Source organism: Leiobunum rupestre, chromosome 3 (genome assembly GCF_980474605.1).
Source record: "Leiobunum rupestre chromosome 3, qqLeiRupe1.1.hap1, whole genome shotgun sequence".
NCBI classification, from domain to species: Eukaryota; Metazoa; Arthropoda; class Arachnida; order Opiliones; family Sclerosomatidae; genus Leiobunum; species Leiobunum rupestre.
The window spans coordinates 35267004-35289099 of NC_143386.1; the positions used below are offsets into that span (position 1 = coordinate 35267004).

Below are 22096 nucleotides of genomic sequence, written 5' to 3' on the forward strand. Positions count from 1 at the left end.
CATTTAATTTAGGTTTGGCATTACCGGTTCACCCATCAACGTTTAACACTTGTTAATAATTTGTTCGTTTCATCAATAGAAAAATGCTCATTTAACGCAAACAATTTGGTTCAAGGCCGAATATCGTTCTTACATTTGGGAGATTTTACTTGTTTTAGACTACGTTTGGGGCCTCATATTTCTGAAACGAAACACTGAAGGACCCATGTTCATAAAATCTTTTTGACTTATTTAGAATCAAAGAACACGCCCTCGAGCTCACGACAAACTTAACCAAAACACTCTGTATATGAAAGGAATTTTTACATGGAGCGTGAGTTTAGGTGGAATTTAGTATGATTTAATATAGTCCATAAGATAAAATGACCAGATATTTAGCAAACGTTTCCTTCAACCAATTAACTAATTTGTAATCAAACTTTTGATGGAGATATATAATTAAATATCGAAACGAGCAAGGTGGGATAAGAGATGTATTTATCGCGAAACTCGGTGTTTCAATCTTGTCCAGAAATGGAGAAACAGAAATGCTGTGATGCAAAACCATAACTCCATTTAGGTTCTGCTCATATCTAAATAAAATGATTGATTGTTAATTTAACGATAAATTAATAAACGAACGCAGTTTGAGATAACAGCGCTCGGAACGGAGAGTGTCAAATAATATTTCAACTTCCACAATCAAAACTTCAGGCGAAGATTCCTACAAATGTGTGTGTCTATTCACTTCAATAAACAGTTCACTATGGAAACAAATTCTGACTCCACTAAGCATAAATGGGTTTCTTATCTTGTTTTGACCCTAAATGGGTTAGAGTGTGCAATAACTGGTGGCTTTACTGGGGAGTCAGGGTCCGGCTCTTGTAACCCATAAGGGCGGTGGCACAGTGGGAGATGTTAACTCTGATCAAAAGGTCCTATCTCCACCTCCGACTTCGGTCATGTTCGGGCTGAAAACTGAGCTTCGGCTCAGGCTAACGGAGAGGGTCCAGGCCAACTGGCTGCCTCGGAGGATTCTGTTGCCGGCTGTGGGGCGGCGGGTCTCCGTATGAGGCGCAGTGGTCCTGTTTCCCGGCCTTTTGGAGCACAATGGGATCTCCGGTGCAAGCTGTGCCGGGTTATGTGGACCGCTGTGTGCCCGTCGTTCCCCTTTAGGAGCTCTCTCCAAAGGGTATGACTCTTTACCTCTGTAGGTAGGGTGTCGTCTGGACTTGCTACTGCATCCACTCTTAATCCCACAGCTGTGTGCGAAGTGGCGATTGGTCTTCCCATTGGTGCACCTTCTGCTGGGTTGAGTGGCTTGCGTCAAAGGTGCGACCATCAGTAATAGGGTACTACTACCCATTCTGGATTTGTCACCTGTACGGGCTTGTGGACGCTGGCATAGGACACTATGATGATAGACCTCCGGTGGTATGGTCTTTGTTACTAGGTACACCGGGCTAAATTCTGACACACTGTCCTTATCTGGTTTTAAAAATGCAATTAAGAAAATGCAACAGATATCACTGTTTAGTAGGCGTTTCGGTTGTGGACTCAACGAACCTCATTCTGAAGGGGTAGTCACTCGTTAAATCTTTGTACATCTGATTTTAGAAAACGATTCGTTGACTTTCCATAATTTCCAGTGATTTTTCACAATTTCTAGTGTTACCGGTCAACATCTGAAACAATCATGATTAGACGGGGAAATAAATATAAACCACTCAAAAAACAATAGTACCACCGAGAAACCATAATAAATTATGAACACAATCCAGAACGAGAGTAAAGGAAACAAACCAGATAAGTTGTATTGTAGTTCCACGTCGACTTAGAAATATATTTAATGACGAAATAACTTGCTAAATTCTACTTATTGTGATACCGAACCTGTTTAGATTTTAGAATTAAAGGTTTCAGTGGCATCTAATGCCAAAATAGAAGGGTACGCCGCAAGGGCTCAAACGGGTTGAATTGTTAATGTTTATAGGCTTAGGTGACTTTGCAATAAATATGTTTTTTATGAACTAATAAAAAACAATTTATTTCCACATTTACAAGTGACATTTTTCTTCGGAGCGAAACTCCTTACTCTCTAGATAGATCCCTCGGACTCATCTATCCAAACTCTACCCCCTAACCCCCATCGAAAACTTGGTTTCGGCGTCAACTTGTCTCGAAACAGGGAGAACCAAGCGGATAATCCTTTGTTACAAAGTATGCTTACTAAATTAAGGGGAGAACGGTTTCCTCTTCGGAAAAACCCCAAATACCGAAGTTTGTATGAAAAAGAAGCTCTTAAGAGCTATCGAAACCGTGCGCGTCGCTTACACACTCCTCCACTAAAGTTTATAATTAAAATGCATAAACTTTACAAAACCATGTATCGACGTATCGTTTATATTACAACTATTTAGTCGACTTAGTGGTTGCTAAGAAATCAGGGGCCCGAATTTACTTGTCCCGAGGGCCAAAACGCAAATCGCGATTGAGATATTGTGCTGTTATTGATGTGTCGACGTATCGTTTATACAAGCAGTTTCAGGCAGGACTGGCACAAATTTACAGACGTGTTCTTTGTGTAACAAGGAGTGACAAAGTCCTAAGAACCGTATCCGAATAATTGGCCATCAAAAATCAGCCTCCAAAACGACAAAAACGCGCAAATGTGCACTTTCTATTATTACTTCGAACCAATTGTTTCCTTTTACTAAGCATTTGTAGTCATCAACAAATGGGAATCAATCCTTAGTTGTGGTTTGGATATTAATATCGCGTAATTTTTTCCGTAACACTGAACAGAAAAGAAGTGCGTCAGCTTTTCTACCATCCTCTACCGTAAACATGGGAAAACGTTCTATTGGTAAGCATTTTTAAGGCTTTTTAATACTACATTAACTCTTTTTTTATAGGCAAAGGCTTAATTTTTCCTTTTTTGCTGAGGCATATACCGTATACAAACACAAGGTCCAAGAAATACGTATCAACAAACATAAAAATCATGTTAAGAGGATCAATGTACAATTCTTTGTTAGAAGTTTCATTTAAACCAAGGAATACCTCTGCGTGTGGTGCCATACCAGAGTGATTGAGAAAAAAACATATCACTTCGGGCCCGAGGGGATATGATTTTTCTAAATCACTCTGGTATGGCACCACACGCAGAGGTATTCCTTGTTTTAAATGAAACTTCTAATTAAAAATTCCTGCGTTATAACAAAAAAATCATTGCCCAGGTAGCAAAATATTTGGTTTAAGGTCAAAATAACGTTTAATGGTTATTATCCCACTAATTATAAATGTTTATATTTAGTAAAATATTGACCTCTTTTTGAACTCATGTTTTTATCAAAATAGTTAGGTTGAAAAAACCACGTTATTTAAATTAAATTCACCACATTCAAAAACGTCACTTTTAATATGGATATTTAGGTTAAAATAACGTTATATAATTTAACTTTTTTAAGGGTATGTCTTTTGGCAAACGTGAGACGTTTTTATGTTTGTTAGCTATCAACTAATTTTTTAATAAAAGTTAATATTTAGTTAAATGTTAACCACTTCTTAAACATGTTTTAATAAGAATATTCTAATTAAAACATGTTATAGAAGTGGTTAATATATAACTAAATATAAACTTTATTTATATGTTTGTTTGTCCGCTATAGAAATCTACAGTTTTCAACTAAGGTCGACCACATTTGGTATACTATCTCATGGTACCCTGACTGTGGTTTTCGACGGTTACGGTCGGCAAAACATATTTAATTAATTGGATTAATTTAATAATTAGGTATATCCGCTATACACAAGATACTACACTTTGGTCTTAGCCAAAAGACCGAGTTTCTTAATTCTTTGGCCCTACACAGGAAAAACGATTAAAATATAGTAATGTTTTTTAAAAGACTTCTTCTATAGACACTAGGCCGTATGATAAAAGGGAAATTATTGTGCAATCAACGTATAATTGTTTGAAATTGCCATACATCAGTTGGTTATATAGGGTACGGTGCCATGCGTGGAGAGAGCTATACCAGCGTTGAACGTTCGATGTGAACGTGACAGTGTTTGTCAACAGTGCCTTTAAAGGAAATTGCTTGCACTGTTTTACAAAAGGTAGATTACTAAGGAAATTAACTTCCTAATGTTCCGTTATACGCTTATTTTCTAAATGCCCTAATTAGTTATCCAATTTTATAAATGTTTAATATCGACGTTTAATAGACGTTAATCCTATAACGTCAACACTTGGTGAATTTGATTTTCGGTTAATATATACGTTAAATAAACGTCAAATCATAAAACGTTTATACTTGGGTTTCTGTTAGTACTGAAAGACTTAATATCATCCGTTTTATAAACCGTCTATTTTAGTGACATCGTCAACCATTTAATAACGTTTATCTCTCAACATAGTTTCAACGATTCACAAACGGTTTATCAACGAGATTTTGCTACCTGGGATGTTACATTTCTTTGGCTTTCGACGGATCCAAGTTACAAGTTCTGTACTTCAATAAAACGAAAGAAAATATTATGTTTCTTACCTCCGAGGCGCTCACCAATCTACCATATCTTTGTAATGGACTTTTTGCCGCAACGCAAACCGAAGCGTCGTCGCTAACCCACAACATCATCGACTATCACGGCACCAATGTATCTATCGTCGCCACATCAATTGACCTCAGCCTATGGCCATGTTCTAGATCTGGGAGCTCGCGAAATAGGTGAGTTTCAAAAAAAAATTTTATTCGGTTCCAAATAGATCTTATAAAAGACCATAAAAATGTGCTTGCCTCTTGTTACAAACCTTAAAAATTTCGCGAATTTTTATGTGGTAAACCCTTCGAGGAACTATTTTTGTACCCAGATCAATTTAACTCGTTTCATAAGGTCAAATCGTAATTTGGCTGATTGAAATCGCTTTCGAAAGTACTACAAGAGTTTACCAATTTACTCGTAGATAATCAAATTACCTCAAAACTTTACTACTTTAATTGGTTTTCATAGTGCAATGTGAATGATTACCATCTAATGGAATATCGGATATTACCTACCAACATGTAAACAAAGTTCTTAAATAAACAAATTAAATGTACATAGCTAGTAATTATTGCTAATATTCTAGAGATTATAAATTATGGGGTTGGTGGGGAAAACGATCTTTTCTGTGGTGGTTACAGTAGGAATAGGTTCCGGGGAACCTTGGTTTGTCACGTGAATCTTTTAAATGTAGAGGGTGTTTTGAATTTGATAGCTCCAGTAATTTTGCTTAAAATGTGAAATTTTCAGGATGTACACTTTCGGAGCAGGTCGATCTTATAAATTTCAGCCAAATCGTGACTATTTTGCGGGTTTCAAATATTTGTTGTTATAACGCTAGGTGTTACACGAAAACGGTTAATATACAAGTTGTAGAACATACTCGAAAACCTTAGTCTTTTCACTACTAATTTTAAAAATAATTATCGTAATTGTTATGTCTATATGAGTGCTAAATGTGAACGTTTTTTAAACTAATTTCTTATTGTTAATAAATTTTGAGAGAAAAAAACAAAGTGTTACAATTTTTTTTTAAAAAGGAGGTTGTTAGTAGTTTACAAAAATTTCAAATTTCTGCCCACTGAATTTCACAAGGAGTTATTTACATTTGCAATTCGTTTCAATATAGGTTTCCTTTCAGATATTTTAAGTGCGGAGTCACCAACATTAAAATCATAATATCAACATGCTTGGCCTTCCTAAAGAATTAAATTGCAGTAGCGTTGGAACATCTACCTTCGATCAACCTGCTACACTCTAGGTTCCACCTTGATGGTGGGCCTCGTCAGAGAATTTAGCCGCACTAGAGGGTCCCCCGCATCCCCTGACACCCCTTTTTAATTAAAAAAATTAATTAAAAAAAAATAATTAAAAAAATATTTTTTTTTATTTTTTTATTTTTTCGAATTACCGGATATTTTATGGCGTCAATTTACGGGATTTTTTGAGATTTATTGTGGTTCCCAAACAATCGCACAAACCTTTTAGATTCATGGCATATTTCATATTTACCTTTTACTAGACCGTTTCTCGATGTACGGCCTTCGCTATTTTTCTCCAGAACCAATTTGTACAATGTAAGCTTTACCAAAATGTGGTATGGGAAATAATGATTTAATTTAAAAAAAGTTATTCATTTTATTGTCAATAGTGCACTAGATTAAATAATGTTTCTAAGGCTATTTAATTGTTTTATTGCTATTTAAAATTATATATATATATATATATATATATATATATATATATATATATAAGTAGTTAGGTGCCGTATTCCTAGCCAAACGGGGGCGTGGCTACCGCGTCCCCAGCTGCGTGACGGGGGGGGAATGAAGCGGGGAATCGCGATTCCACCCCCCCTCGGGCGCGTGTAACGCGCGCGTGACCTGAATAATTAATGAGATTAACAGGTGTTAATTAGTTGACCTGTCAATCAACTAGAGTAGGTAAGCAAGTGTTTTAAAAAGGGTGAATATTAATGAGCGTGGTATTGTTTTACCGTTATGGGTCATTGACCTGTTAGATAGTAACATGTGTTTAGGATCATCAAGTAGTTATATTATATGTTTGAATATTAATTTTTGGCGGGAAAGTGTAAGTGTCGCGTGTATAAAAATCAACAAGTGGTTAAACTCTTTAGGTTTATTAATGTACACTTATGTTTGACATGATTTTGGCGGGGAAACGGGTAAAGTTTGTACTCTATAGGTCTATTACATGTTTGTATCTTTATAATTAACCATTAGGGTTCATGACCTGGTAGCTATATGGTTGTTAAAGTTTTGGCGCGAATTTAACATGTGTTCTGAAGACCGTTAGAAATTGTAAGCGTCGATTAACAAGTAGGAATGGTACGTTTTAACCAATCTGTATGAAATTGGTTTATATGATACAACTAACGTGCTTATTAAGAAAGAGGCAAAAATAAATATAAACAGTTTATTTAAATTAAAATTTTAAGGGCGCCACCTAAAATTACATAAATTAGTGGCTAATATAATAAAACATGTTGAATATATTACCCCCTTCCACGATGATTTTGATCCCCGGCGCTAGAAAAAATTCATATTATAATTTCATACGTATTAAAATATATTTAACGAATTACCTTTCCTCAAGTCCAGTACTCGCATTTCCGCCGACAATGACGGGTTGATCAAAATCTCCCGATAGGGAATTGTGGGAGAGTTCGAGGGCGTTGGGGAGTTCCCGGGTGTTGGTGGGTCCGAAGGCGTGGAGGGTGGTGGCAACGTGTCGGGTCCTATTGTTAGAAATTTTATAAAAGTATAATAAAAAATAGAAAATAATTACTTCGAACTGGTCCTAGGTCCGCGTTTTCTCCTATAATTTAATAATTATCAATTACTTGTTACAGTATATTATCAAAAGTACATTACTTCCGCGTCCTCTCCCCTTCACAACTTTAATAAAATCTGCTGTAGTGTTAGAAGCCCTAAATTTTTAAATTTTTGTAGAAAAGGTTCGTATTAAGACGTTTTACAACTTACATTGTAGTTCAGGAACGAAATGTGATAAAACATGAAAAAATCACGCCTTTTATACCCGGCAATCTTAACCTAAATATTTGATTTACTATTTCTATAGCTCGAGGTTAGGTTCGTGTATGGAATTTTTCTCGAGAAAACATTGATTTATTTTAAAAAACCGTTGCGTTAATAGAGTACGTAAAAATTGTTACAAAACCATTAGAAAATGGAGTTTCCTAAGCATCCCGCTAGGGGTTTATTTACCACATGGTGGTATAAAAAAACCGTTACGAAAAATTACGAGTACCTTAAACCGTTATGAAAATTAGCATGTGTTATAGAAGTTCCTAAGCGTCCCGCTAGGGAATTTTTGTTTATTACGAAAAATTACGCATGTATTAATAAAAGCGTTAGATAAATTAGCATGTGTTATAGAAGTTCCTAAGCGTCCCGCTAGGGGGTTTTGTGACTATAAATAGAGGGACGCGCTTTATTTGCATTTATTTCACAACTTGCATTCGACTTGAAGAAATTGTAAGTAAATTTTAAAATTTGGGGAATTACCTTTTTTAAATGACCGTTTATTGTTAGGAAATTATTCTGGCACGATGGACTTTGACCGCAAAGTAATAGTTTATTAATTCAGTCTATTTTTTATACCATTTAATTTAGTTTTATTTTTAGAACCAATCCGAAACACCTCCCTGCTCCCAGGTCAATAAGGTCCGTCGTCGATTAGATTTCGGAAATAAAGTAAATATTAAGAAAACTCGTTTCGAAGTAGACATCCCGAAGAATCAACCCGATATCATAGATTTAACATGCCACGAGGTACTCGATAGCCCTTCGAAACAATCGCCATTCAAACCAGTTGATGCGCCACCCAAAAGCACCCTATCCAAGCCAGGCCCATCTCAACCAGGTCCATCTCAAGCCGGTCCATCTCAAGTCGGTTCATCTAAGCCAGTAGACAACGGCTGGACGGATATAGTCGTAGAGTTTTCCCGCCATAAAAATTTCGGGATAAAAATTGCAAGTTTCAAAAATAACTTGTATTTAGATATAAGGCGTTACGTCAAAAATAGCGATCGGCCAACCGCGACGAAAGACGGCGTTTGCGTCAAACTAGATTCGGCGTATGAGTTAAAAGAGTATCTAGAACAGATAGTTTATGAAGAAGGTGATTTTCAACTAAGAAACGAGAAGGTTGAAATTCTAGCGGGTCGGCGAGGTGAAGTTCTAGTTTACAAGAACCGTGGACGTCACTACGAAAAACTATTAAACTTGCAGAATTCCGGCGAAGTTTACGACGTCGCGACAACGATTCAAACCGTATTAAATATTTACGCAGGACTTTAAAAACACCATGGCCCTCGATCTTAGCACCCGTTTCAACCCTAAAAATTTTTACTCGATAGATAAAATCATTGCCAGTTCTTCTCGAAAGTATAGGTGTAAATCTATGCTATTCGAGTGTAATTTTAAAAATTTAGACCAATTAAACCACGCCGATATCAGTAACCAACTGACCCGTATTTTCCAATCAATATTAGATAGAATTACGGCTGATAATTTAGGCTACACGCGCGTCAGGGTGGTGGTAATTTCCGATGAGCTGCACGATCCGATAAATTTCCAATTAATGAATATTAATGAGTTGACAGCTGAGAGAATTTTAACGGGGATTGAAAAGGTAGCCCAGTCCGTAAAAACCATTTATCTAGATTCACCCCTCCGATTCGACCTAATATTTCTTCAAGATACCCCTATGAGAGGACTTCCTCGCAGTGTTAGAAGCAGAAGTTATGAATGTCTAGATCAGTATATCAACCAAGGTAACACATTTATTCCCATTAGAAATACGGACAATTTATATTTTACGAGAGCCCTAGCGGTGGGAAGAGTTTTGGCCGACTATCAGCATTTGAAAAGTTTAGGACAGGGTGCTAGTTTTAATCAAAACGATTTAAAGACAATTAGAAACGGGAAAAAACCCGAACAAGAAATTGAAGCTAAAAAATTACACGCCCAAGCGGTGGTTCCCGAAGGCCCCGTAGAAATAATAGACATTAACCGATTCCAAAATATATTACCCGACTACCAAATTATATTAATCTCGGCGGACGATAATTTCGATAAAGTGTTTATTGGTCCCTTTAAAGAAAAACAAATTTTCCTCTTAAAAATTAAAGACCACACCCACGTCGTACGATCTTATTCGGCCATGTTTGGAGCGCAATCTTTCTGTAAATTTTGTCTTACCCTGTTACATAATATCAAACAGAAAAAAAGTCACGACTGCGGACCCAATCTTAAATGCCGGCGCTGTCGCGGCCCAGAGTTTCACCCCAGTATAGAACAGGCTACCCGTTGTAATGACTGTAATAGGTATTTTGCCGGACCAAATTGTTTCTCCCAACACGCAGAACTAGGAACCTGTCAGGTTTTAAGGCGCTGTTTAAATTGCGGGAAAGACTATGAAGGCAATCATAATTGCGACAACAAATGCGCTTTTTGCAAAATTGAGCATCCCAAAAACGAATGTCACGTCCGCCCATTAGAAATAAAATCAAATGAGAAACGACTATGTTATTTTGATTTTGAGACCATAACGACTGACACTAAAATTAGACCAATTTTAATCATTTCCGCGATGCAAGAAGCGCCATTTTCGACCAAATATGATTACCGAAAATTTCACGGCTTTGATTGCGTTCAAAATTTCCTAGATTATTTATTAGCATGCCAGGTGACAGTTAATGGTCGGAAAAGAGATACGGTTACGAGGCCGGTCTTTGAAAACGTCATATTAATTAGCCATTTCGGGAGTGGTTTCGATACGTTGCTTATTCTTAACGGTCTATTAAAACGAAAGGTTAAACCCGAGATAATTTATACCGGTTCCAAAGCCCTGGGTATGTTTCTCGCCCAATTTAAAATAGCCTTTATCGATAGTTTCATGTTCCTACCTACAGCCCTTCGAAATTTCTCGAAAACTTTTAAGATTGTCCAAAAGAAAGGTTATTTTTGTTATTCATTCGCTACGGAAAACAATTTAGATTATATCGGCGCCCTCCCCGAGAAAGAATATTTTGGTATCGACAAATTTACGGACGAGGAAATCGTGGAATTTAATCAATGGTACGATTCCCAACGTTACGTCGTTTTTGATCTAAATAAAGTTTTAACCGAATACGCGATCGATGACGTTAAACTTTTACAGAAAGGATTCGATAGTTTTAGAAATTTATTTTTAAAAACAGTCGATTTTGATTTGTTAGGGTCAAACGCCATAACGTTGCCGGGAGCCGTCACAAATTTATTCCTTAGTAGATTTGTCGAACCAAACACTATCGCGATTGTTCCGGGGACGGGTTATAGGAAACGCCATAGTGTCAAGGCCCTAAAATGGTTAGCTTATTTGGAAAAAAAACTCAACGTGAAATTTCAAACGGCGCGATCGCTAGGTGGAGAACATGTCATTTACCCCTATCGATTAGACGGTTATTGTTCCTCGCCCGAAATAATTGCCGAATTTTACGGCTGCCATTACCATAAATGCCCACTGCACACTGACCACCAGGCTTACGATAAACAGTTAAAAGATTCAAATATAAATATTTATCTCAAAACCCTCGACCGCGAAAATTTTTTAAAAAAGGAAAGGCCTAATGCACAGTTTATTAGTATATGGGAGCACGAGTATGATCAGTTAGTAGAAGACCCAGCAATTGCGAGTTTCTGCGATTCCCAACCCTTTACCAAACCGATAGGAGCGAGAGACGCCATTCGTGGGGGGAGGGTCGAAAACTTTGTAATTTACGCCGAAGCCACTCCCGATCGACCAATCAAAGTCGTGGATTTCAATAGCATGTACCCGTCGGTCCAGATAGTTCCTATAAATATCCCAAATCAAGCCCCGAAATTATAACTTGTAACTTTAATTTTTCCGTTAACGCTTATTTTGGTCTTATTAAAGCTACGGTGCTGCCACCTACCAATTTAAACCTCCCAATTCTCTCAGCTAAAATTAATAGTAAAATTTATTATACTCTCTGCTACAAATGTGCAGCTGAACAATGTTTCGAATGTACCCATACTGATCGAGAGCGTAGCATAACCGACGTGTGGACGACCCCCGAGTTTTATCTAGCGATAGAGTACGGTTACAAAATTATTACAATTCACGAAGTACATCATTACCGAGAGACATTCGATAAAGATTGTCCGCTATTCGATGACTATATTCGGCTTTTTTACAAAATCAAAGTTCAAAATTCGTCGTATCCAAAAGACATAATTACATTAGAACAAAAACTTAATTATTTACGAGACTTTAATGAAATTGACGGGTTAGATTTAAATTTAGACGATATAACCGATAATCCCGCTTTAAAAGCTATTGGCAAACTTAGTCTAAACAGTCTGTGGGGCAAAAATTCCATTAATTTAAATCGAGGCCAAAGTGTTTTTATTAATTCTTATAAGGAATTAGTCGAAATTTTGGCCGATAAAACCAAAGAATTAACGGATTTTAAACTACTAGACGATGATATAGCCTTAGTCACCACTCGTTTTCGGGAAGACTACGTTCCAACTTATCGGAAAGGGTCACCAACGATAGGCGCGTTTGTAGCCAGTTACGGCCGTATTAAATTATACAAATTAATGGCTCAAATTGGTTCTAATTTAAATTACGTCGATACTGATTCTGCTTTTCTTTATATGAGTAAAGACTTAAATATTCCGCTAGGGACTACCCTAGGTACATTAGCTGACCAGTATCCCAATGAAAATATAAAAGCCTTTGTTTCCTTGGGATGTAAAGCTTATTCAATTTTATTCGAATCTGGAAAGATTGTCACTAAACTTAAGGGCATTACATTGACTAAAAAAAATCAGTCAATTGTCAACTTTGAAGCTTTGAAGGACCTCGCTACACGCAACCAACAATTGAAATACAGCGTCGAAGTCCCATTTAACGTGAAACGTTTAAAAACGGGGCAGCTATTCCAAAAACCAGCTGAAAAACTCGTTGGATTTACGTCTAACAAGCGAATCTTCAAGAGCGACGGTACCAGTATTCCCTTCGGCTACAAAAATGTCAGTAACGCGGCTCAAGTTTAAATCGCCGACCACGTTCCTCATCAGTGGACCGAGTCGATGCGGAAAAACAGTTTGGACTTTTCGGCTTTTAAAAAATCGACACACGCTGTTCGAGAAACCTCCCGAGCGAATCATTTATTGTTATAATATTTGGTCGGAAAAATTCAATGAGCTTAAAAAAATTATACCTGATATCGAGTTTCATCAGGGTTTATTAAGTGAGAAACCGGAAGAAATATTTGATAGTTCTATAAATAACTTGCTCGTTCTCGACGATCTCTCTCAAAGTTGCTTAAATAACGCGTACGTTTCGGAATTGTTTCGTGTTGGTAGTCACCACTTAAATTTAACTATATTATTCTTAACCCAAAATGTTTTTGGTCAAGGTCGAGCGGCTCGCGATATTAGCTTGAACTCATCGTACATTGTTCTATTTAAGAGTCCGCGTGATCCTAGTCAGATTAAATGTCTCAGTCGACAAGTATTTCCTAATAACCCAAATTTTCTAAGTACTGTGTACAATAATGTAACTGCTTCTCGACCCTATTCTAATATTGTTTTAGATTTAAATCAAGAAACACCAGAACATTTCAAAGTGCGAACAAATTGCTTATTTGAAGAGGGCCCAATGATAACTTTTCTAGAGTAATGGTGACGGGTTTAAAAATAATGTTTAAAAAAAAATTATTCTGTTAAATATATTCTATAAAAAATATGTGAAAATGTTTTCATTGTATAAATTCTTTGTGTTTTTTGAATAAATTTGAATGTATTTATAAAATTGTTTCATTACGTAAGATGACTTGGCCACGAGCGATACGGGAACATAAACCTTATTTAACGCTCATTAAAAAAGCTTCCCCCAGTCAACGCAAATTTTTAATTAAAAACGCTAGTCCCGAACAATTAAACTCTATTTCTAATATTTGTCTTAATATCACCCGGGGGGCGCTACCTGTAGGCGCAAATAGGAAAAAAATATTACAGCGCTATAAAGCGTGCATCAGAAAACTTGCTCGTAAAAATTTAACCGACTTAAACCGTCGAAAAATTCTAATATCTCAGCGAGGCGGATTCTGGGGTGCAATTCTCGGTTCATTAATTCCCGTGGTTCTTAACCGTATTATTAATCGATGAAAAAATTCGTTTTAGTCCCCGCCGATAGCTATTTTAGCGATACGGCCAAATTAATAGACATTATTCAAAATCAAATGAAAAGTATCATAAATAAACCGATTAAAGTAGGAAGTGAGGAGGATACGTTACGAGAGTATTTAACTATGCTTCAAAGGTACTTTAAAATTAAAGAATTTCAAGGAGTCCCCGCCGTTCGTTTAGAGCCCCCAGCGATACCTCCTCCATCGAATACGTTAGCTCCTCTTCTCGCACCGGCGCAGATTATACGGCCCGTGGCCCCTCTTCTCGCACCGGCGCAGATGATACGACCCGTAGCTACACCAACAAATTCTCCGAGAAATGTCTCTCGCGGTTCCCCCGTTTCACCCAGTACTACGTTGATTTCTCCCGATCCGATTCCCGTTTATCTACACGCGGAACCGAGACCCCCTCTTCGACCTACTCCCCCAGTCCCGGCGTTTCTACCGGATCATTTGATAGCGGAGTCAACACCGAATATTCCCGAAGCCGTCCACGAAGCACTGCGCCGCGAGTTTGATCCTCTTTCAAGTAGTACACCACGCCGTTCCGAAAGTACCAGTAACATAAGGAACCTCTTCAATACGTCTGAAGGCGCGACGGGTACTACACGAGACAGCGACGGATAAAGATTTACAAACGAATGAAAAGCACGTGAAGAGGAGACTAAATGTTCGCAAACCTTATCCGACACCTAAAAACAGACGCCGCGCATTAAGCCCTCTTAAAAAATGGAAAAATTGATTACAATATTTATTTTCGTGATTCATTAAATGCAGACACATATTCCATAACGAGATTATGTCATTGATATATAGAGTATCATTATACATATCTAATATTTCTCTATAAGTATACCCCGAACATTTACATACGATATAAAATAAACAATGAACACCGCATGTTTCCGAGTCAATTGGTTGGATAATATTTTTATTATATACCCACTTTTTAGCTAAATGACCCAAGTTAAAATTGTACGTAACAGGTGAATTTCCAAACGAACAGAAAAATTCTCCCTTTCCCGATTCAATAAACACAGCGACCCAATGAGAACCTGGTTCCGTCGAGTCGTCCGTATTTATAATAAAACAATACGTTTTCTGTTTCGGCGATTTTTTGGGAATCGCGTCTTTGGAAAATGTACCAATATAAAATGGGCGCGTTCTATAATCACATTTCAAAAATTCATCAAGCTGATTAGTATTCATGATAGAATCTTTTGTAGTTCTTCGGGATAGAATGAACCCAAGATGACTTGATTATTTTGATCTTGTATGACGTAAACAGGACGAGGTCTATTAATCACTCTCTTAATAGTAAACACTTCCTTCGACCAGTATCCCTTGTAGCCTTTAGTAAACGCTTTCGGGGCTTTTGTTAATCGAACACGTTCACCGACTTTGAATTTGGCTTTTTCCCTAATTGATTTTTTACCGTAAAGATTTTTCCAAACTAAATGCTCATTATCAACCGTTACTTCACACGGTTTGAACCCGGTCGACCTGTGTACACTGTTATTATACGATCTAACAATTTTCGGTAAATCCTTAATGAAATTTGGTTTCTTAGTTTTAGTAATTAAACGATATATTTTGTTCTCGAGAGTTCTATTGGCGCGTTCTACGATTCCGCATTTTATGTCCCCGTAACTTACAAAATGTTTTATATCGTTCTTTTTTAAATAATCCTGTACGGTCTTATTAAGAAATTCCTTTCCTTGATCCGTATTAATTTTCATGGGTTTATTAACTTTGTGAATTTTTTTGAGCGCCTGTAGAACGTCTTTCCCGCTCTTTCTTTTCAAAGGTAACGCGGATAAAAAGCGCGATAAAACGTCAATGTTAACTAAAATATAATTATAATCCGGTTTCAACTCGTCCAAAACTATTAAATCCATTTGATGAATTTCATTCAGTGACGTCACATATGTTGGTGTACGAGCAAATTTAAGCTTTCGGTCTCTATGCAACGTATAGGGGTCTTGCGTTAACAACCATTTTTTAATTTTGGTCTTTGGAATTAAGGGCAAACTTTTTTCTAATCGCTTGACACCGCCTAATCCCCCTGGATTTTCAGTATCGTAATAGACTTTCTCTATGGTTTTATTCATGGCCGCGCGCTTTGACCTTTTAACTTGTAATAAAAATTAAACAAACCATATTCTTAAATTTATACCCTTTATTAAAACAAAAATTCTGTAATAATTTCATTTACATCGTTAACCATTGCATGAAATAAATTATGTATGTTTAAAGAACAATGTGGGTAGTTTTCGTTAAAATTATTTAGAGTCTTTTGATAATTGACCAGAGGAAGAGCTCTTTTCACATTAGCCTCAAGCCTTTCAGACCAATGCGAAGCTACGGGAAGGCACGTAATGTCATGAGCCAATTGAAAGTGACATGCTGTATTTTCACAGGATCCCGTTAACGACATTAGAATCTCGGTTAATTCGTCTTTAATACATTTCTTCATACACTGGTAACAGTTTTTTCTCTCCTGAATTTCCGTATTAAGACTTAAGCGAATAATTTTTAACCGCTCCCAGCTTGTTTTACACATTGCAAAACCGTTTGAAGTCGAGTACAAGACATTATACTTGTCATTAGCTCCGCGGACGTGCAAATCAATAAATTTACCTCTTTGACATATAAATCCTTCGAGTTTTACGTAATCGGTTAGCCAACTATGAAATCGGGTTCGGGGTTTTGTCAAGTCAAAGAATGTGTCAATTTCATCGGAAAATGTCCATAAGTTTTCCCAAACGTTAAGATTAAATGAAACGTATTTTCTATGCCCTTGGCGTTTAATTTTAAGATCGGTACCCGGAATGTCATTTGAAAGAAAAATTTCCAGTTTATCAGAGAGATAATGAGAGCGTGACATGGTTGAACGATTGCGCGCGAGGAACTGTTAAACCGCTTAACGTATAGTGCTTTAAATGGGTTTTATTCGGCGTTATAAATTACTTTGCGATCGCGTGTTATCAAAATCTCATTATCGAATTCAAAATACATTATACATGCCACATTATGGGTTAATGCGTTTTTAAATTGCACATCGAGTCGTAAACTACCGTCCTTTCTAAGAGACATATAATCCCCACTAGCATTGTTGTCGCTTGTTAGATCGAATAGATACATGTTATACCCGTATTTAAAATTTTTAAAACTTATGAAATTACCACGGTCGGCCCTATCGATCCCCATCGCGGAAAATAGACTCTGATAAGGTAAACAATAATTCCCTTCGTCGTAGTCCATTTGGAACCCATCGGGAGGATAACGATCAGGACCCACCGAGAGGGACAAACCGGTCACGTTTAAATGTTCAAATTGTAAACTATTACTATTCAATGACCCGATAAACGCATCTTCCTTGACAAAAACCACAATAGCTCGTTTCGGTAATCTACCTAAAATGATGTTATCGCGGTTTATACTCGTTAGGCCTCTCGCTACGCTAAAATTTTTAACAATCGTTTGCGTTAAGGGATAGATAGCTGGAATATCTGATTCTAGCATTTTTGCATGCGCCAATACGATTGAAGGATTAACTTTAACTTTTGTCACGTACAAGTACGCTTGGTCTATAACTAGTTTATAATCCTTGCCTGTTTCCATAGACATGAGGGTAGTTAGGCGCGGGCTTCTAACTAAACGAAATCGTACCGGAACTTGGTTTAACATAAACTTATTAATTTTGCAAATATCAACAGACAAAGGCCCCATTATTTCAAAGGATTGCGATTCTTTTGATCTTGAGCCTCGCTTCAGGGCCCCGTTGGACTCTGACTTGAACGTATCTAACCACATCTCCGTTGGTTTGGTCGTAGACTCCATATAAAACATTCCGTTTTGGAGCTGCGAATTTTTTGCATCTTCTCCATAGTTGACTAATTTTTCAATGTAGGAACTGTAAGCGTAGCAGTTGATCGCGGACTGGGTAGAAGTATCCCCGAGATAACAATCGCATTGACTAAAAAGCGACCCTATAAGATTATTCGTTGGTGCCACTTTTGTTTCAACGGCTGGGACATTCGATCCATCGTTATGTAAAAGTCTCAGTTTCAATTTTAACATAGTTTTTGATAAATCCATATATAAATCTTCCGACGCGGGAATAAAAAATTCCAGAGGGCCATTGTCCGATAAATTGTTTGTTGGTAAATATCTTATTTCCGTTGTGGTAATTACATTAGTATTGACCAATGGGCGTTGAAAAATATCCAGCTGACTTAGCATTCCCTCGTAAACCGCCATTATTATCCTAAAAAGTCAAGTTTGGTTCTTTTTGTAACTCTCCGTTTGGACACTTTTTTTCGTTTCCTAATGGGGCCCGTTCGTCGTTTACGGCAGCCGCTGCCAGACTGATTTCTCGTTAATCGATCAGCCGCTTTATGTAATAAATTGCTACCGGCGATTTTTAAATTGTTCTTTAACGTTTCTTTAGGGTCATGTCCTTGTTTTAAATCTTGCCACCATCTCTTGCCTACTCCAAAAGCCTCATTGGTCACGGGTTTGATAATGGGTGTTATATATTTTATCAGCTTTTTAAAAATTCCGCCCACGCCTCTTCCCCGTTGATAAACAGGTCCGGCAAAAAATGGTCCGCCACCATTTTGTTCGCGGTAATATTTGAAATAACCTTCACTGTCGGCCATTTCGTCTCAAATGAAGTCTAACGACACTTTTTCCGTTTATAAAGGCTATTGTTTCGCCAAAATCCGTTTTCATGTCAATGTCAACTATTTCTGTATTATTTGTTCTCAAAGGATAGTAATCAATTTTGTCAAAAATAATAGATTTTTCAAACGGCTTATCATTTCCAGCTAGCGGTATTATTTTCATCAAAGGGGCAAACGTATCGCCTACATATTGAGGGTATATTAAATTTGAATATATATATATAGTGTTCTGGCTCCCATTGATAAATCAGCAGCGTAGAGACTATCTGTATTGGCCAAGAGTTCACTAAAGCGCGTAAAGCCTAGCATTTCACCGAGACCTTTCTCAGATGAATGAAATATAATTGCAAACCCCGCCGCGGCTCCAATGTGAACGGATCCATTATGGTTAATGGTTAATTTAAATTTATCCCTTATTTCCTCATCCAAGGTTAACATCATTGCGTCTAAAATGTCTTGGACACTCGAGTAAGCACCAGTCGGTATTTGATAATCAATTCGAGTTTCGACTCTAAACGCGGCGTCTTGTACATTATCACTTCTAATTTCAATGTAATTAAAGTTATTTAACGATAAGGACTTTATATAACCAGCAAAAGGTTTCGTACAAAAATATGACCCAATATGAAATCCGTCTTTCTGATATGGATTTATGTTAGGTTCAAAATCGAGAAGCTCTTTAATTGGTCCATTGGGAATTCTAATATGGTAGTTATTGGTGGTTATCAAATTCCAACAGAGCCCGTTTGGTTTTGCGTGGAGTTCAATTTTAATTTCATTATCAAGCCCGAATTCTTTTAAACTTTCATTAAGCGCTACAATAAGTTTTCGCACGACACTATATCGAAGGATATTTCCATTCTGGTCTTTCTCCGCTTCAATTTTACCCACTTTCACTGATATTTTAAAGTATGTAAACGGTTGCACGTTTTTAACGGTTGTCGTGGAAACTGCTAAAAATGACCGGTTTTTTTCTGTAATATTTACCCATGTTGGCGGTAATATAATTTCGCTAATTCCAACTTCAAAATTTGAAGGTACATTTAAAGGTCGTCCTAAATTTACTTTATAAGTAGACGCTGTATTTTCCGGGTATAAATTGCTCGAAGCGTTACTCGGTAATGTTAAAAATAGATCGTCCATTGCAAAAATAATATGGCCACTAGCCTGAACCACCACGTAAACTTTAATTAGATACGATATTAACAACTGGTTATATACTATGACATTCCTTTCTAATTTATAGGGCTATTCACCTCTAGTTATCGATAACCTGATTCTGATTTCCAGTTTTTCCTGGATTTACTGATATAAAAGGACGGGATTTTTTCCATGTTTTCTCACAATTCGTTAATGTTTCTGATAAAAAGTCTTACGTTCCTTATGAAAAATCAACAATCTACTAGTAGCTGGGATCTCTCTCGATATGGTAATATACTTATAATAACATTCAAATTATTTTAAAATATTCCACCAAAAATGTGTGTTAAGCTAGTCTTAAAACAACTTAATGTTTCCCCGATATACGTTCTAAAACGCCTCACTTGGTGGCGCTGGAGAAACTTTTTGACGGGGCCTCGTACCCAGTTTAACCCCCCCGACCTCCCATAAATCTTTCTATCATACACCTTATTTAAATTGAATAATACAATATATATATATATATATATTTATATATACGACCCAAAACAAAATACTAGCTCAAAATTATAGTTTTTTACCTTGTCAAATGACAATGATGAGTCCGTTACTGTTCGTTGAGCTTTACCAATGGCCGTTAGTAATGGCGTACATCCTAGAACGTTAAAATATTTTAAAAAATGTTCATTTTTAAGCCTAAAAGTTTACCTGGAAAGTATGCGGCCAATACAATTCCTAGAAATCTAAAAAAATGTTAAAAGTTACGCGGTTAGATACTTAGCACAATTTAGTTCCCATTAGCAATAACTAGAGTGACCGAAATACTATTTAAAACGTTCAAAACTTAAAACATTATCTTAACAATTCTTCTGGCTTAACTTTCTTTTGAAGAATGGCTATTTCGACCGCGTTGCTTAAGATGCTGGGTGAAGATGCTGGGTGAAGAAAGTGGCGCCATCTAACTTAAATATTATATATAAAAAATTTAGTAATTTATAAAGTGTTATTAATATTGATATATAATAAACAAATTAGCCTGATATTTATGCTATATATTTTAAAAAGTTTTTGTTCGAAAATATATTTTTATGGTAATCTTGCAACGTAATACATAGATGGCGCTAGTGGGCTTGGAAAGGAGAGATTTTGGCAATTTTTCAGGAGGCGAGTTGCTTAAAATTATCGGTTAGGTTAAATGTTATATTATATTAATTATAAAGTGTTATGAATATTGGTATATATTAAACAAATTAGACTGATATTTATTTTATATATTTTTAACAGCCCAAAAATATATTTTTATGGTAGTGATTTAGTACAATAGCAGCCGCTAGTGCGCTTGGAAAGTAGGGATTTTCGTGGAGGCGCGGTAAATTCGAAATGTCAATATAAAATGTTAAGTTATTTATCGTAAACTTTATGCTTTGTATAATAGGAATAATGGCCATCTGGTATAATGAATTCAATACGAGTTCTATGGGAGTCAAAAGAGTTTCAGCAACTAAATATTTGGACACTGATAATCCTGGACTCTGGACATCTGAAGAAGTCTTATACTTAGAGATTTATGGTTCGGTGTTGGTCAAACCGAAAATATTCAATACACCTTTTTAACTATTTTTGTTTAAACACTTGCTGATTTATCCACGCGACGCTAACATTTTCCCGGTAAAAATTAATATTCAAACATATAATAAACCTAAAGAGTTTAAACACTTGTTAATCGACGCTTACAATTTCTAACGGTCTTCAGAACACATGTTAAATTCGCGCCAAAACTTTAACAACCATATAGCTACCAGGTCATGAACCCTAACGGTTAATTATAAAGATACAAACATGTAATAGACCTATAGAGTACAAACTTTACCCGTTTCCCCGCCAAAATCATGTCAAACATAAGTGTACATTAATAAACCTAAAGAGTTTAACCACTTGTTGATTTTTATACACGCGACGCTTACACTTTCCCGCCAAAAATTAATATTCAAACATATAATATAACTACTTGATGATCCTAAACACATGTTACTATCTAACAGGTCAATGACCCATAACGGTAAAACAATACCACGCTCATTAATATTCACCCTTTTTAAAACACTTGCTTACCTACTCTAGTTGATTGACAGGTCAACTAATTAACACCTGTTAATCTCATTAATTATTCAGGTCACGCGCGCGTTACACGCGCCCGAGGGGGGGTGGAATCGCGATTCCCCGCTTCATTCCCCCCCGTCACGCAGCTGGGGACGCGGTAGCCACGCCCCCGTTTGGCTAGGAATACGGCACCTAACTACTTATATATATATACAGGGTGTCAAAATGTATTTATGCTAGGGTTCTGAAATTTTCAGGGTTTATTTGTTAGGTATGGAAGGCTTTGGTTAAGGAAGGTTCGCTGTTTTTAAATTTCATTTTGGACCTGTACATGTTTCAATTTAACTTTTTAAGTTTATTATTCATTACTCTCACTGAACGGTTCGCCTAAAGC

The 22096-nt window shown here is 36.7% G+C and overlaps 1 long non-coding RNA gene across 1 annotated transcript; it reads right to left on the minus strand.

Moving 5' to 3' along the window:
* Positions 1 to 6949: 6949 nt before the first annotated feature.
* LOC149951594 (uncharacterized) lies at positions 6950 to 20477 on the minus strand. The gene is made up of 6 exons (XR_016480028.1): positions 20311 to 20477; positions 20184 to 20257; positions 7336 to 7365; positions 7133 to 7285; positions 7047 to 7076; positions 6950 to 6993 (listed from the first exon to the last, which is right to left on the minus strand). It is a non-coding gene; the product is annotated as an uncharacterized LOC149951594 (long non-coding RNA).
* Positions 20478 to 22096: the final 1619 nt, after the last annotated feature.